Source organism: Trachemys scripta, chromosome 6 (assembly GCF_013100865.1).
Source record: "Trachemys scripta elegans isolate TJP31775 chromosome 6, CAS_Tse_1.0, whole genome shotgun sequence".
Lineage (NCBI taxonomy): Eukaryota > Metazoa > Chordata > Testudines > Emydidae > Trachemys > Trachemys scripta.
In genome coordinates this window covers 52,584,843-52,600,085 of record NC_048303.1, presented here as the reverse complement: position 1 = coordinate 52,600,085, position 15,243 = coordinate 52,584,843, and the positions used below count along the sequence as shown (strand labels likewise).

Here is a 15,243-nt window from a genome sequence, read left to right as displayed (position 1 = left end):
CAACAACACCCTTATTTAACAAATCTAAATAGTGGGGGACACGTGACACTATATTTACCATCATTCACTGCAGGGATTGTTGACGCCATTAATAAGATATAATACATTTTAGATTTGTCTTTTCATCAGCCTTCAGTGCCTTTATTTTAATTTTCCATGTCTGATAAGCTGAGCTCATTTTAGATTTTTTTACTTGTCTCATCAACAATACAGTAGTATTATTTTAGCAATTATATCTATATATCCTGAAATTAGATATCCTTAGGTTCTATAACACTTCATTACAACTTTGTGCCACACCCACAAATTCTTTACTACTACTTATGCTGACCGAAGTGCTCTCCAAGTTTCATTAGTGATTGAGTTTAAAACAAAAAAAGGGGGGGGCAGTAAGCCTTACATGTAACTAATATTATAACCTCTGGCAGCTGAATTTCAGGATGCATACTTCTAATGATTATACTCCAGTGACACTGAGTGTAACAGCAGTTGCAGAAGAAATGGTAACACTTGCTCAGGTTTGGCTGATTGTCCTTTAAGGGGAGATGGGACCAGCCCAACCTGTGCCATAATTAATTAACTGCTCCCCAGCCTGGTACTAAGAGGCTCATCTGATATCTTAATGGACACCTGAGCCTTATAAAAGGCCTGAGAGAGCTCAGTCTGGGAGTAGAACTATGCAGTGCAGGGGGTGTGAAGGCCCTGAGCCAGGGTCTGCAGGAGAATGATATTCCAGGGGAACCAGTCTGGGGGCTGAGTGGTCTATAGCGGTTCGGAGGAAAGACACAAATGTGGCTGAGAACAGGGTCCATAGGATAATCTGAAAAGCCCAGGAAGGGTTGAAGAATCTTTTTGTTTGTTTGTTTGCTGGTACTTTTTAGTTTGACTTTTTTCAGAGTGGTAGCCATGTTAGTCTGTATCAGCAAAAAGAATGAGGATAGGGTTACCATACGTCTGGATTTTCCCGGACATGTCCAGCTTTTTGGTGCTCAAATCCCCGTCCGGGGGGAATTGCCAAAAAGCCGAACATGTCTGGGGAAAATGCCGGCATCCCTGCCCCAGTCCCCTGCTTACCTGAGCGGCTCCGGCTGGCTACGAGCTGCAGGCGGATTCCCCGCTGTAGCGGCGGCTGCTGCTGTTCCCCCCAGATACCTTAGCTGTGCAGCTGAAGAGCAGAGCTGCCCCAGCACTACCGGCTTCACAGTTTGCCGGGCAGCCCTTTTCGCGTGTCTGGGAGGGAGGAGGAAGGGGAATGCGGGGTGCTCAGGGGAGGGGGCGGAGTTGGGGTGGGGCCAGGGCGGGGAAGGGGCAGAGTTGGGGTGGGGAAGAGGCGGGGCCAGGGCCCCATGGAGTGTCCTCTTTTTAAAAACCTTTAATATGGTAACCCTAAACGAGGAATACTTGTGGTACCTTAGAGACTAACAAATTTATTTGAGCCTAAGCTTTCGTAGGCTAAACTCCACTTCATCAGATGAATGCAGTGGAAAATACAGTAGGAGGATATATACACACAGACGACATGAAAAAATGGGTGTTGCCATACTAAATATAACAAGAGTAATCAGTTAAGGTGGGCTATTATCAGCAGGAGGAAAAAAAACTTTTGTAGTGATAATCAGGATGACCCATTTCCAACAGTTGACAAGAAAGTGTGAGTAACAGTAGAAGGAAAAAATTAGGATGGGGAAATAGGTTTTACTTTTTGTAATGACCCATCCACTCCCAGTCTTTATTCAAGCCTAAATTAATCGTGTCAAGTTTGCAAATTAATTCCAATTCTGCAGTTTCTCATTGGAGTCTGTTTTTGAAGTTTTTTTGTTGGAGTACTGCAACTTTGAGGTCTGTAATCGAGTGACCAAGGAGGTTGAAGTGTTCTCCGACTGGTTTTTGAATGTTATAAATCTTGATGTCTTATTTGGGTCCATTTATTCTTTTGCGTAGAGACTGTCCAGTTTGGCCAATGTACATGGCAGAGGGGCATTGCTGGCACATGATGGCATATATCACATTGGTAGATGTGCAGGTGAATGAGCCTCTGATAGTGTGGCTGATGTGATTAGGTCCTATGATGGTGTCCCTTGAATAGATATGTGGACAGAGCTGGACTTGTTACTCCTAGAAGGGGTTGACTTTGTGACTTCACTGAAGAGCCATCTCCAGCACTAACCTGTATATGTGTGGAGTTTATTAAGGAGCCCTGAAGAGGGAAACTGAGTCAGGGTGCTGCAGAGCCATCCCCAGCCCTGAGGCAGGTGCTTTGGAGATGGCTGCCCCATTACATTGGTGATCAAAATGAATATTTCTAGAGTCCATATTCTACTCCCTAATTCAAGGAGTTTGAAGTCAATAAAATTCCACACAAGGACTGAATGCAGAATTTGGCCCTAGATTAAAACTCACAGAAAACTCTGAGCATGATTAAACATTTTATTACGCTTGATATTTTGTTCCTTTACAGTTGGTTGAGGAGGCAATATTTTAAGTGAGATAGATAGATACTATAGTGTCAGATGCTCTGCACATATCTAAGATAGGCAAAAACATACTTCAAAAGCACACAGAACAGGGATTGCATGGAGTATGGTTGAAATAGCCAAAATAACTTGTAGAAAGGAATGTGGTGGTAATTGAATTATTTTCACTATGAACTTAATTTTAAGGTAGTTATTGTTTTTCAGTGATCTAGTCAAAGGAACTCATGCACAATATAGCTAGACGTGGGGCCGAATTTGCTAGCTTAAACATGATGGGTCACATTCTATAAGTATTGAAGAGATGTGACTATTAGCTAAGGAGCTAGTATATTGAAATACTAAGGAGGTAGTGTGACTTTGTACTGTAATGAATCTGAAACTCCTGCCTAGACAGATGTGGAACAAGGGGAATATATATTTATTTTTTTAAACTTTGTTTCAAAGATGTGCCCCTTCTTTGCTGTCTGTTTACATTGTTACCTATAGAGCAACTAAATCCATCCTCAATGTGCCTAAACGGAACATTCAAATGACAACAACAAACTATATATATTTTCCCTTCTTGCTTTTATGTTATGGGTATGTGACTTATTTGCTATCAGTACCATTTGTGATGTTCTGTGCCTTATCAGCACTGACAGTACAGGTAGAGGGCTCAATCTGGCAAGGATTTACACATGGGAATGACTTCAGTCAGACTACACATTTCCTACTGGCCCAGACAGGCACAATGTCATTGTGTTCCTAGAATATCCAGACTGGTGCATTGCACTCTATTATGGAGCAAATTCATACTTTGCAGATCACAAAAGCTATATATATAGCATGATATTAAACACAAAGGGAAGGATATATGGTTTCTTTAAAGGAAAGAAAACAAAGTTCATTACATGTTCCAGTTGTTCCTTGGAGTCCATTGTTTGGGGGGGAGGGAGAGAGAAGAGGAAAATATGCCCTGTCCCAAATACCCCCATTTTGTCCAGTTTTTGTGACCAGCTCTAGGAGAGGAGAGAGATCCCAAGCCTTTCAACCTATCAACAGCAGTAGGACACTGGAGCCATCTGAGGCAGAGACTGGAGCCATCAGTAGCAAGTTACAAGGCAGTAGTGACACCCAGATTATTTTTTAGCGCTAATTGTAACAGACCTTCATCCCACACTTAGGTCCCAACCAATTGACAGAGTCTTCTTGTCTCTGGCTACAATGGAGCCTTGACCTCCTTGCTCTGTTGAGCAAGCTCATTCTAGTATGAGTTGACCAAGTGTCTGCCAGGTCCCTTCTCCAACAGAGCCAGAGCCAGTTACATTTGAATGCCATGCTTTATCTCACTGGCTAAAGATGGCTCTGAGTTCATCCAAGGTGCTTCAACATGGTGTGCAGGCATAAATGTGGGATAGGCAGCTGGATGACTGATATTTTGGTGCTAGATAATATATGGGGAATCTTATGTAACACCCCAACATATGTCCATGTGCCAGTGATGTATTCAGGCATTTTTAGGACAACTGATCTTGGGCCCTGTGTGCCCATCAAAAGTTCACCATTGTGTGGTATTACAATTAAATGCAGGTAGCAAAAACAGACATCAAACTGGAATGAGAGAGAAAGTGAAATGCTTTAAAAATGCAATTTTAAAACAAACTTTTCAAATGTTAATATTTCTTATTTGGCAAAAAAAATTATAAACTAGAACAATATCCTGGAGTTTCATCCATGTGAAATTTGAGACGTGAGTACAAATAGGAAAAAAATAACCCTTGCAAAAATCCCCAAAATCCAAGCTTTCCATTCTGGATTTGCAGCATTTCACTTTTAAAAGATCTAAAACTTTGAATGTTTGTTCATCAAAATGCACATGCTAGAGGAGCACATTAATTTTTTTTTATAAGGGGTGCATGGCCAGCCCCTCTTCTTCTGAGCCTGGTTGCCCTTCCAAATAAGGCCAGGGAGACCTTCAGCTCTGTACAACACCTGTGTCCTTCATTCTTTAAGTGTTTTCCCACCACCAGTGTCCAACTATATACAATCCTTGTTGGTTTCTCACCTAACACAGTAGGTGGGTCGGTAACCAGCTAGAGGACTTCCACCTCCCTCCCTCACTGACATCTCTCTCTCTGGCTGCCTCCTCCTTCCCAGCCTTTATAGCTCCTGGTCTATCAGGCTGGCAGGTGTTGCCAATCGGCAGGCAGACATAAGGCTTTTCAACCAGTCCCAATCTTTCCCCCTTGATTGGGGCTAGCATGGCAGGGGCTGATTAGGTGTGTTTGAAGAAGCACCCTCCCACAGGGGATAATAAAAATTTGGGAAAAGATGAAGATGTGGAGTAAAATAGGATATAATTTTGACTATATGTGCACAATTATAAGTGCCATATTGGGAAAAATTAATTTGGATTGCCTTGTTGTCAAACTGTCTGTAGTCACTCAGAATGTGGGTGCCAACCTCAGGGCAGACTGACACATATCAGGGTACAAACCCCAATTCAGTTGTGTGTTTTGTAGTTAGATTTCACCAACCAAGCATCAAGTGTGAATACCTCAAGCTCTATATCAGCCTTAGTCACAGACAGTCCCCTTAGACACTCCAGTTTATCTTGCAACCCACGCAAGCCTGCTTTTGTGATAGATGGTCCCTAATATCACAAATCACAACAATATTCAAGTTACTCCCAGTCCCAAAGGACCAGTCACTTGTCCCAAGTCAGTTGTACCTCAGATCTCAAACCAAAGACAACGGCTGCAGCCAATTCTATAATAAACTAACTAAAGATTTATTAACTAGGAAAAGGAAGTGAGTGATATTTACAAGGTTAAAGCTGGTAAACATACACACACAAATGAGATACAGTCTTAGGTTCCAAAAGCTAATAGCAGCTGCTATAATGTGCAAGCTGTAAATGTCCTTTAAGGCTAACCCAAGCTAAAAGCTGGGGACCCCTTGCTAAGGCTGTTGGAGAATCCAAATGTTAATTAAATGGCTGTTTTGTGTGTCCATTAGTAGTACTTATGTGTCAACAAAAGAATTCTAAAACTTAGTATATCAGTTTCAATTATGGTGTAGATCTGAATGAGTTTAAAAACTAATTTTACAAACACATATGTGAAACAGTGATTTTCAACTAACGTTTTGACTGTGGGATGAGGTAGGTGAATCTGCTAGACAGTGTGAATGATCTCATAAAAATAGGCAGGCTGAAGAGGATTTGTTGAACATGGCTACTGGTGCTGACATCATTGACTAAAAACATAAGTCACAAGATGGTACTATAAATTAAGTTGTCTTTATTAGCTCTGGGCAGAAAACTAGACAGCTAGCAATAATAAATTGTAAAAGATTTACAGATTCTATTTAGTTCATATAAGCATCCAAAAACATTTAGAATGGATGTTGCAATGAACTTGTGAGTAAAGGCCAAAGCACTTCAGTTAATATCCAGAGGTTCAGATATATGAATTGCTGTGCAATATTCAGGTATTGATACAATGGTATTTGTTAGATGTGACTTCAACAGTGTTAATCTGGAAACTAAAGGGTTAATTGTTACATAGGTCACACATGGGTTAAACTGGAATCCAATGAGCTATGGTGCCCCTGTTGACTAGACATACCTTGAACAAGTGAAAGGTGATATATTGTTGTAGGCAATGTTCCAACCTGCCCTTAGTGTAATTAATGGAGATAGCACAGGACCAAAGAGCAGATTGAGAAGTGTGGTTCCTTCTGTATGATTAGACTGCTGTTTTGTTTTCTTAAGGTCTAGTCTTGCAAGGTATCGAGCACCCTGAACTCACATGTGGTCAACAGAGGTGATCAACACCTCACAAGAGCAGTCCTTATACACCCTTGCTATGTCCTTTTCACATTCAGATAAGAGTTAGAATTTTGCTAAAGAAATTCTCATGTTTCATCATTCCTCTATATAGAATAGTAACCACAGAAGCAAAACTCAAATGCCTCATGGTGTCATGAGAATCCCAAAATATATGTACCCAAATTCACAGCTTTACTGTGTAGTGTAAATAGCACCCTACAAAGGGTTGGTAATACAGGATGACCATACAACACACAGGAAACTTGAAGCCAAAGGCAGTTGTTTTCAATCTCTTAAGATATGCAGGAAGGAATCTATATAACTGTACTTAAGTTCACCATTGCTGTTAATAAAATGCTTGCTGTTCCATTTTGTATGGATGATAGTCCTGTCCTGTGTAGTTATACTTGCACAATAACAATTTTTTTCATTCACACACATTCTTGTTTCCAAAATGACCATTGTGTTAATGTTATATATTTGATTATATAAAGGAATTTCAGTAAGAATTTTTAATGAAATTCGTAGGCAAATTGTTCCCTTTTCCACTTGTTTATTTATAATTGCAAAATTATATTTAGTAGAGATTTACTCTTACCAGGAATCATTTTTAAGTGCTTTTTAATATTTGCAGTTTGGTTTCACATTAATTATGGGAGAGTTTATTACAGGAGTGAAGGAGAGACTCAGTCAATAAGAATACAGTATACTTCAGTTAATATATGTACATTAGTCATATTTCTTAAAAAGCCAGAGGCCAAAATAGTCTAACGTGGGTGCCTAAAATTAGGCACTAAATCCATAGTGGACTATTTATAACTGGTCTGAATTTAAAGGTGGTGAATTTCCCTAACTCCTATTGGAAACTTTAAATGCATACATCAGTTAAGTATCTTTTGCTTAACTGCATAATTCCTTATTGTCTGTCCATAAGAGAAACTTAGTCTTGATCTGACCCCATTAGATTGAATGTGTTGCTATTCCATTTAATTATATATTAGCAATATATAAATCAATAAATAAACAACAAAAATGGCTAATTGCATAATTTGACTTTATGCATCTGAAGAGGTGAAAATATTGAACTTTACAGAGCAGTACATCCAGATTAATTAGGGGTTGGAAAACCTCATAAGATTTAGTCCACTCACCAGTTTATTTCAGACTGTGTAGTAAACGTAAGGGCTAATTTCATCCCTGGTTAATGACATTTAGATGTATAAAAACTGGGCCCTGTTTCTCCACTGTGTTACTTCAGTTAAATTTCAGTGGAATTACTCTTGATTTACATGAATGTGAGCTGAGAATCAGGCCCCAGGATTGTGTGACATGAAAGTTTTCTTTGTATTAGTTTGAAGAACATGCAAAATATTAAACTTAGCATATAAAAATTCAGTTCTCTCAGATTCCAACCATGCAAGGTTCTGGGAATCATGTGATTGACTTCAATGGGAGAAGAAGAACCCATCACCTCACATGTGGTACTCTGTACTTTTCAGTATTAGGCTCTAAATGCTTAATTGTAGGAAGCTACTTACTCCAGTAATGTGCATATTCAGGGGCTGATCCCTTGCATTATACATCAGTAAAGTGCAGTGTATATATTGCCCATTCTGGCAGCTCACATGGCATGTCTATTTAAAGCTATTGTTTTACTCTATACTTATCCAAAAGGAGGTAAATTATGGGTACTTTTTTATACACTGCTCTTAAATATAATTATATCTCTTCATTTTTATAGGAAAAATGAAGTTTAGAACTGACTCTTGACACGTGATGCACATTTGGCAGGAGGCCAAGGCGAATCAGAATAAACAACCCGAAGACAATGCCAAATTCAGGAAAATAAAAGTAGCTTAATATGATTTAATACCAATAAAGTGGTTAAGGTTAGTGGAAACAATCTTTGCTCTTTTCTTTTCCCCATAAATTAAAAAAGATTTTGTAATACATTATAGCTCGTGTAGCTCGCTCTAACTAGGGCTATCTGTTATGGCCAACCAGAAGCTCTAGCTTGTCCAAATCATAGCTGTCAAGCTCTTGAGCAAGACTAGTCACAGAATACATGTTGCAATGATGCTTTACATCCTCCACTGGCACCAGTTTGAGATTCTGGTCCTGTTTTTAAAATCCTTACAAGGCAGGTATCATTCTACCTCAGGAACAGTCTTTGCATTCATGAGGATGAGGATAACTTCACTCACCAAGCATATAGAACCTAGACCTGCCTAGGGTGAGACTGGGGATAGCAGTGAGAAGAAAACTTCATTCAGCTTGCAGAGGGGATCGCCAAGACTGAGCCATGTTGACAGGGCAGTGTACAGAAGCTTGTTACCGTGGCTTCTTATATTATACTTCTTCTTGGTTAAACCAGAACTTTCATAATTCCTACATTCACTTCAAGAAATTTAAAAAACAAAAACAATCCTCATCCCTCTCCCCCATCCTGTTCCTTCAATTTCATAAGAACCATCTACTCCACAAAAGTTCTGTATCTTGTATTTAAATGACTGATTATCTTAATGCTGTGGATTTCAAACTACAGCTTGTGGAATGCTGGTTCTCCATGGAGCACTTGCTGGTGGTGTATAAAGAGATACCTAAATCCCTTGTGACTAGCTATCTACTTGGCACTTTAGGCACCTAAATCCAAAATTTAGATTCTATAAACCCTCACTCAGCTGCTGCCTAACCATGAAGGATCCTACATTTCCCTATGTTTCCACAGGTAAAGTCCCCTAGAAGTCTCCCAGTGAGCATGTGCAAAGCCACCTAAGTCATGGCACCCAGTGCCTAGCTCATGCCTAGCCTCTGGCAGGATTTACAAGCTAGCAGTACTCTCCACCTATCTCCACCTGTGGGTCCTGATCCGATAGGAACACTAAGAGGGTACCTTAGAACATGTCTACTAAATTAGGCCCTGTACAAAATGTAAGCAGAGATGTCCCTTTATAGCAGTGGTCACTGTCTCCTGGTGAAACTATTCCACTTTGGATAACTAAATAAATATTCATTTGGCCAAAAAGAGAAAGCAAGGCTGACTAAGTGGTCAGGGCAATCCCGGCAATGTACAAGCACCCATTTTCAGTCCATGTCAGGCAGAGTGGAGAACAGCCTGGGTCAGTATTCTAACCACTTCGATAAAAGGAGAGGCTCTGCTTCATTTTATTTTTTTTATGACCTGGCTTAGGTGCCTAACTCCAGGAGAGGGCTCATGGCTGTGATTCCTAAGTGGAGAGAGATCATAGAATCATAGAATATCAGAGTTGGAAGGGACCTCAAGAGGTCATCTAGTCCAACCCCCTGCTCAAAGCAGGACCAATTCCCAGCTAAATCATCCCAGCCAGGGCTTTGTCAAGCCGGGCCTTAAAAACCTCCAAGGAAGGAGACTCCACCACCTCCCTAGGTAACGCATTCCAGTGTTTCACCACCCTCCTAGTGAAATAGTTTTTCCTGATATCCAACCTGGACCTCCCCCACTGCAACTTGAGACCATTGCTCCTTGTTCTGTCGTCTGCCACCACTGAGAACAGCCGAGCTCCATCCTCTTTGGAACCCCCCTTCAGGTAGTTGAAGGCTGCTATCAAATCCCCCCTCATTCTTCTCTTCTGGAGACTAAACAATCCCAGTTCTCTCAGCCTCTCCTCATAAGTCATGTGCTCCAGACCCCTAATCATTTTTGTTGCCCTCCGCTGGACTCTTTCCAGGGAGATGCCTCCCTCTGGCCCGTATTTAGGTGCCTGAGTCCCTTTGAGGTACAGGGCTTAAGGCCACACCTCTCTTCTCACCATTTTCTGTTGACTAACTTAGGCAACTCCCCACTGAATGTGCTGTTTTTTGTGAATCCCTAACTCTTCCCACGCCTCGTATAGGGAGTCTAGGTGCCTAATTCAGGGTGCTGGATTCCACTAAGTGACAGTACACCTAAAGTTATCTGTTGCAACATTGGGTCTAAGGCCCCTTTGTGGATGTAGCCCAAGATGCTAAATATTCTATCTACTTATTTAATTTAAAAAGGTAAAAATACATTAGATACTTTACTAATATTGCTTTTCCTTTAAGCAATTGCTGCAATTTCCCTCAAGAATATTACGTGACGATGAATGGGCAGGGGGGAGGGGCGAGTTAGTCGTGCAATAACAAATGGATGAAGATGTGTCCATGAGACAGTCTTTCTAGTTCATGCTAAGAAAAGGTTTGAGAACTCCTATAAACCAGCTCATTCAATGAGGAGTCACACTTAAAACTCCAAAACCCCTTAACTTAGATTATGTGCTCTTTCTCTGCAGGAGACACAATCTGTTTGACCCTCAAAGATACGAACAGCCAGAAATATGACTACAATATAAACTGTATTGCCCTCTTTTTATAAAGGAGTAATAATATGGTAACAATAAAGAACTGATACTAAGACCTACCATCCCAGATTCTTGGATATTTATGTAATATAATAAACACTATACACAGTGCATTTGGAGATTAACACGACTACTCGATAATGATGTCAGTGCTGCTACAATATCAACATTATGAAAAAAATCCAATGTAATTTACTCTCCATTTGAAGATATGATACAATTTTTAAAATTCTTTACATTTAGTTAACAAATTAGACCTCCAAAAGCTACTTCAGTTTCCATTTAGCTCATCTGATGTTTAAGATCAGATGACAGGCATCTGATTTCAAAAGTCTACTTCTTGTTCTTATTATCATCATTTCACATGAGCATAACTGCTTTTATGTAATGTATAATTTTAAGTACAAAAACTGTAATGGCATTTCAGCAACTCTTTGAAAGTAGACAGTTACTTTCCCTGAATTGTGTTAAAATCTGTTATAAGTCAGCAAGTCAGAGGATATATCCAAGAAGTAAGGGTGGAGATTTTTACTGCATAGCATGCATGGGTTAAAGAAGAAGAGGAAAAGAAAAGAGAATTGTTGGCAGTACTCTGCCAAACTTTCAGAATTAAACTCAAAGCCAGACAAAACTTTCCTGGGTTATGTTTCATTACAGCCTTGAAAGTTGGACCAGCATCATTGATGTTTAAGTGCCTAAGCCTGTTTCAGTTAAATCTGATCTGATTTATGGTTTCAGACGTAAACAGGTGCAAAGCTTATTCACCTTGACATAAAGCTAAACTTAGCAGTTTGGACTGAGTTCTGCTCTGAAGTTTTAGGATGAAGTTATGAAAATTTCAAACTGAAATTCAGGCTGAGAACCAAAACCAAGAAAAAACCAAAACTTCTGAGCTTCATTTGGGGCTGATAATTATCTAATGTGACACAATATGAGAAGTAAGACAAGCACACAGGAAGGAAAGGAGTTTCTACAAGACAGGCCTTTCCAAGAGCAAGCTAATAAAACCCACCATCAGTTTTAACATGACAATAAAAAAGGGAGTTTTTTGTAGCATGTAGTAAGTTTTAAGGAAATATAAACTGTAGCTTTGCATTACAATTATACTTGCTTTTTAAGATGCATTGTAGCTTCTATGACAAGGACCTTACTGAAAGGATAAGTGGATCTTATTCTGCACAGGGTAACTACAGCATTCCAAACCCTGCCTGTATACAAGGCCACAAGTGCTGGATTTGCCTCTGGCCAAACTATGCAGGAATAAAACCAGCTCACAGTCTATCCAAGGCCAATCCCCGAAAACCAAAACAAATGCTGTACCACCCATTCTGTGCAGTACTGGGCGTTGTGGAAAGCTCCTGTAAATGTAACCTGCTTCCTGTACTCTACATTTCCTTTTACTCAGTCAGTCTGTCTCCCCTTGCTGTGACTGTGCTGCCTGTAGGAGGCTGGGACGGAGTAACCCCAATGCACAGCTTTATTGAGTGGGGAGACAGACCAATTTTCTGTTAAAGAATCCCCTTCTGTTGTGGGAAGGGAGCGCTACCACTCCGAGTTTTGGGGAAATGGGGGCCTGAAAGAATTAGATAGGGAGGTGCCAAACCAAATTGCAGGAATCAGATGATGGGAGACTCAGAGAAAAAGACTTCCAACAGTCTCCCCTCAAATTTTTGTTCCCTTGTCTGGATGAGAGGTGCCTGCAACTTGCTTGGGCCCTTTCTTTTTCCTGAGTGACTGACAGGGATGAAGTGGAATGTCAATCAGCTAGGGAGAACCTGCCTCCATCTTTGAAAGTCAGAAAACACACTAATCATACTCAGTGCATTTCCCAATGAGCCCAGTTGCAATCAGACTTGGTGGCGTCTGTGACTTTCCCGGGGGAAGGGACAGTCTTGAGTGGATAATGTCTGAAACAGCATTGTGAAGCTACCACCAATAAAGAAATATCCTCTCAGAGTAGGGAGCAGTGTACAAGTCACAGTAGCCACAGAGGTTCACAGAGTCTCTATTGGCCACAAACCAATGAAGCTACTTTTCTGCTGGACAGATGCTAAGAAAAATAAAATAATTTTATCTGTACTGATAATTTATGAAATTAATCTTATATACCATCACTGTGGAAAAGGTTATTAGTTCTACAAAAGCTATTATATTCCAGCACTTAGACATTTCCTATTGCAGCAACATATTTGTATTAAATTATTTTTGGAATAAAGAATTAACTGGAGGAGATTTTGATAGACAACATTTTAGTCAATCAAAAATTTTAGCATTCTGAACACCTCTCTTTTCTTTTTCAAATGATAAGTAAAGAAGTACTGTATAGTTCATTTTCCATCCTTTTGTTTGTTCCATAAGTAACTATATAAATTCTGTAGCATTAGCAGCAGCATCAGTAAAGGTTTTCCACACATTTATGTAAAAAAATAAAATAAAGATGTTGGGTGTTTTTCTTTCCTAAATATATGAAGTAGAAAGCAAGAAGAGAGAGAACACTTTAGCCATGAATCAGTTATTTCACTTGTGGGGAAAAGTAATTTACTTCACAGTATTTGTCTTTTGTGTAATAAAGGGTAAAATGCTAACTTTTTTCTCTTTTGTTTTACAGATGAAGTTTCTTAAACTCTTTTATGGAGGCTGGTTAACAATGACGTGGATTTTTGAAGAACAATTCCAGAGCTTTGACTGAATGAAATATTCTGAAACCAAAAGAAAAGCTTGGTCTTGATTATCTATATTACAGATTAGCTTGAAGGAAATAATTATTACCAATCTGTACCATAATAGCTGTACTTAACTGCAATGTAACATTTAAGGTCTGTGGAGCAGGGGATGTCTTTTTGTTCTGGGCCTGTACAGCATGCAGCACAATGAGGTTCTACTCCATGATTGGGGATCCTAGATGCTCCCATAAAATAAACAATAATACAGTAATAATAATATTTATCTTATTCTATTTGGATTGTTGCTTTAATTTTATTTTTGATGATTTATCATTAGCTCTGGGAGCTAAACTCTCAAAGGCTCATATATCAGGTGTGCCACTCCCAATGCAGATATAGTCCTAAGGCCTGACTCTCATCTTGTAGAAATATAAGGCCCCAGTTTGGTAGTCAGATATGTGTGAACAGTACCTGGGGACTGTGCAGAGCCCACTGACTTAAGTGGAGGTCCAGACAGGCATAAAAGTCAACCCACACAGATCTGATTGCAGGGAAGCAGCCTTCAAACAGGAGTGACTCTGCTGAAGTCAGATGGAGTTAGACTTAGGTAAAACAGTGATGTAAGCAAAAGGGGAATAGGACCCGTAACACACACACATGTGCACATTCAGCCAAAGAAATAAAACACCTGCATGTGTAACCCACACACCTTCTGGGTGTGGTGTTCTGTCCCATCTAATGGCACTGAGAACACTTAAAGAGAGAGGTAAAATGAGTCTTCTCTACAACCTTAGCTAAGAGCCAGTTGTCTTTTAGCTCATGTGGTAGAGGCTCATGCACTAAGCTCCAGAGATCCACGGTTCAATCCTGCCCACTGATGACAAGGGTCTGTTGGCATTACACATGCATATGATACTGAGGGATACGTAATGGGTGGAGGACATTTTGTGTCATTTTAAATATGGCCATTTTAATCAGTCCAGTTGTTTACCGACATCTCTTAGGTGTAATAAACAAATAGATACCAAGGAAATTGAAGTTGGTTCATTAGAAACCTTTTCATTTTTTATAATTTTAAAATTACAATCAACAGGAAAAACATACCAGATTCATTGCTGATAGGTGAAGTGTGACTTTTCCAATATTTTAAGATTATATTTTATTAGTTCAAGAAAAATATGGTTATAGAAAATATATATTTACCACTCCTTAAAAGATTTTGCAGAATTTTCTGTCTTCTCTCTGTTTCTTTCACATTATATTTTACCTTTTCTGATATTTATGCTTTTTGTTTCACATGTTCAGCAATCACAATATATCTCTTATACTCATGGTTTTCAATCAAAATATATTTAAAATTGTATTTAATAAATACCTTTAAAATAGTGTCAACAGAATTTTATTTTTGTTGATATTTCTGCCTTCACTATATGTTGAAATGTAATTGGTTTGTTAGGGATCAATCCTACATTCCTAATTCAAGATAAAACTTCCATTGAAATCAATGAGAAGTCAATTGTCTTGATATGGATTTCAAGGTTGAGCCTTTAGCTTAGTTTTATGAGTGTAACAGAGCCTTAAATAATTTTTCTTACTATTGTCTGTCTGAACATTTTTTCCACCAGTCTAGTTTAACTGGTGGTGTAATTAATATGTATAATTCCAAATTTTGTAATAAAATAAAGTGCATACATCTCTCTGGTCAGACTTTTCATTAACTGAAGTCCTGGAGTCCCCAGGCTTTTAACCCATCTCTGGTCTTTTGCAGGAAGTTAATTTGGTGATGAAGGCGGGGGGGGTTGGTATACGTAGTCCTGATTTTGAGAAAATGACAATTTTGAACTTGAGCTATCAAATGGAAAATGCATCTGGATATTATGGTGATGAGTTCAATATATGAACCTATATAGAATAGGATAGATACTACAGTGATGGAG

General features: G+C 39.4%; 1 long non-coding RNA gene across 3 annotated transcripts in view; it reads left to right on the top strand.

The window, feature by feature from the left end:
• The window catches only part of LOC117879523, a 168,306-nt gene extending 153,313 nt beyond the window's left edge, over positions 1–14,993 (top strand). For all 3 annotated transcript variants that reach the window (XR_004646293.1, XR_004646294.1, XR_004646292.1), the window contains exons 3-4: positions 8,027–8,174; positions 13,252–14,993. This is a non-coding gene — a long non-coding RNA (uncharacterized LOC117879523). The remainder of the gene's footprint in view (positions 1–8,026; positions 8,175–13,251) is intronic.
• The last annotated feature ends 250 nt before the right edge of the window (positions 14,994–15,243 follow it).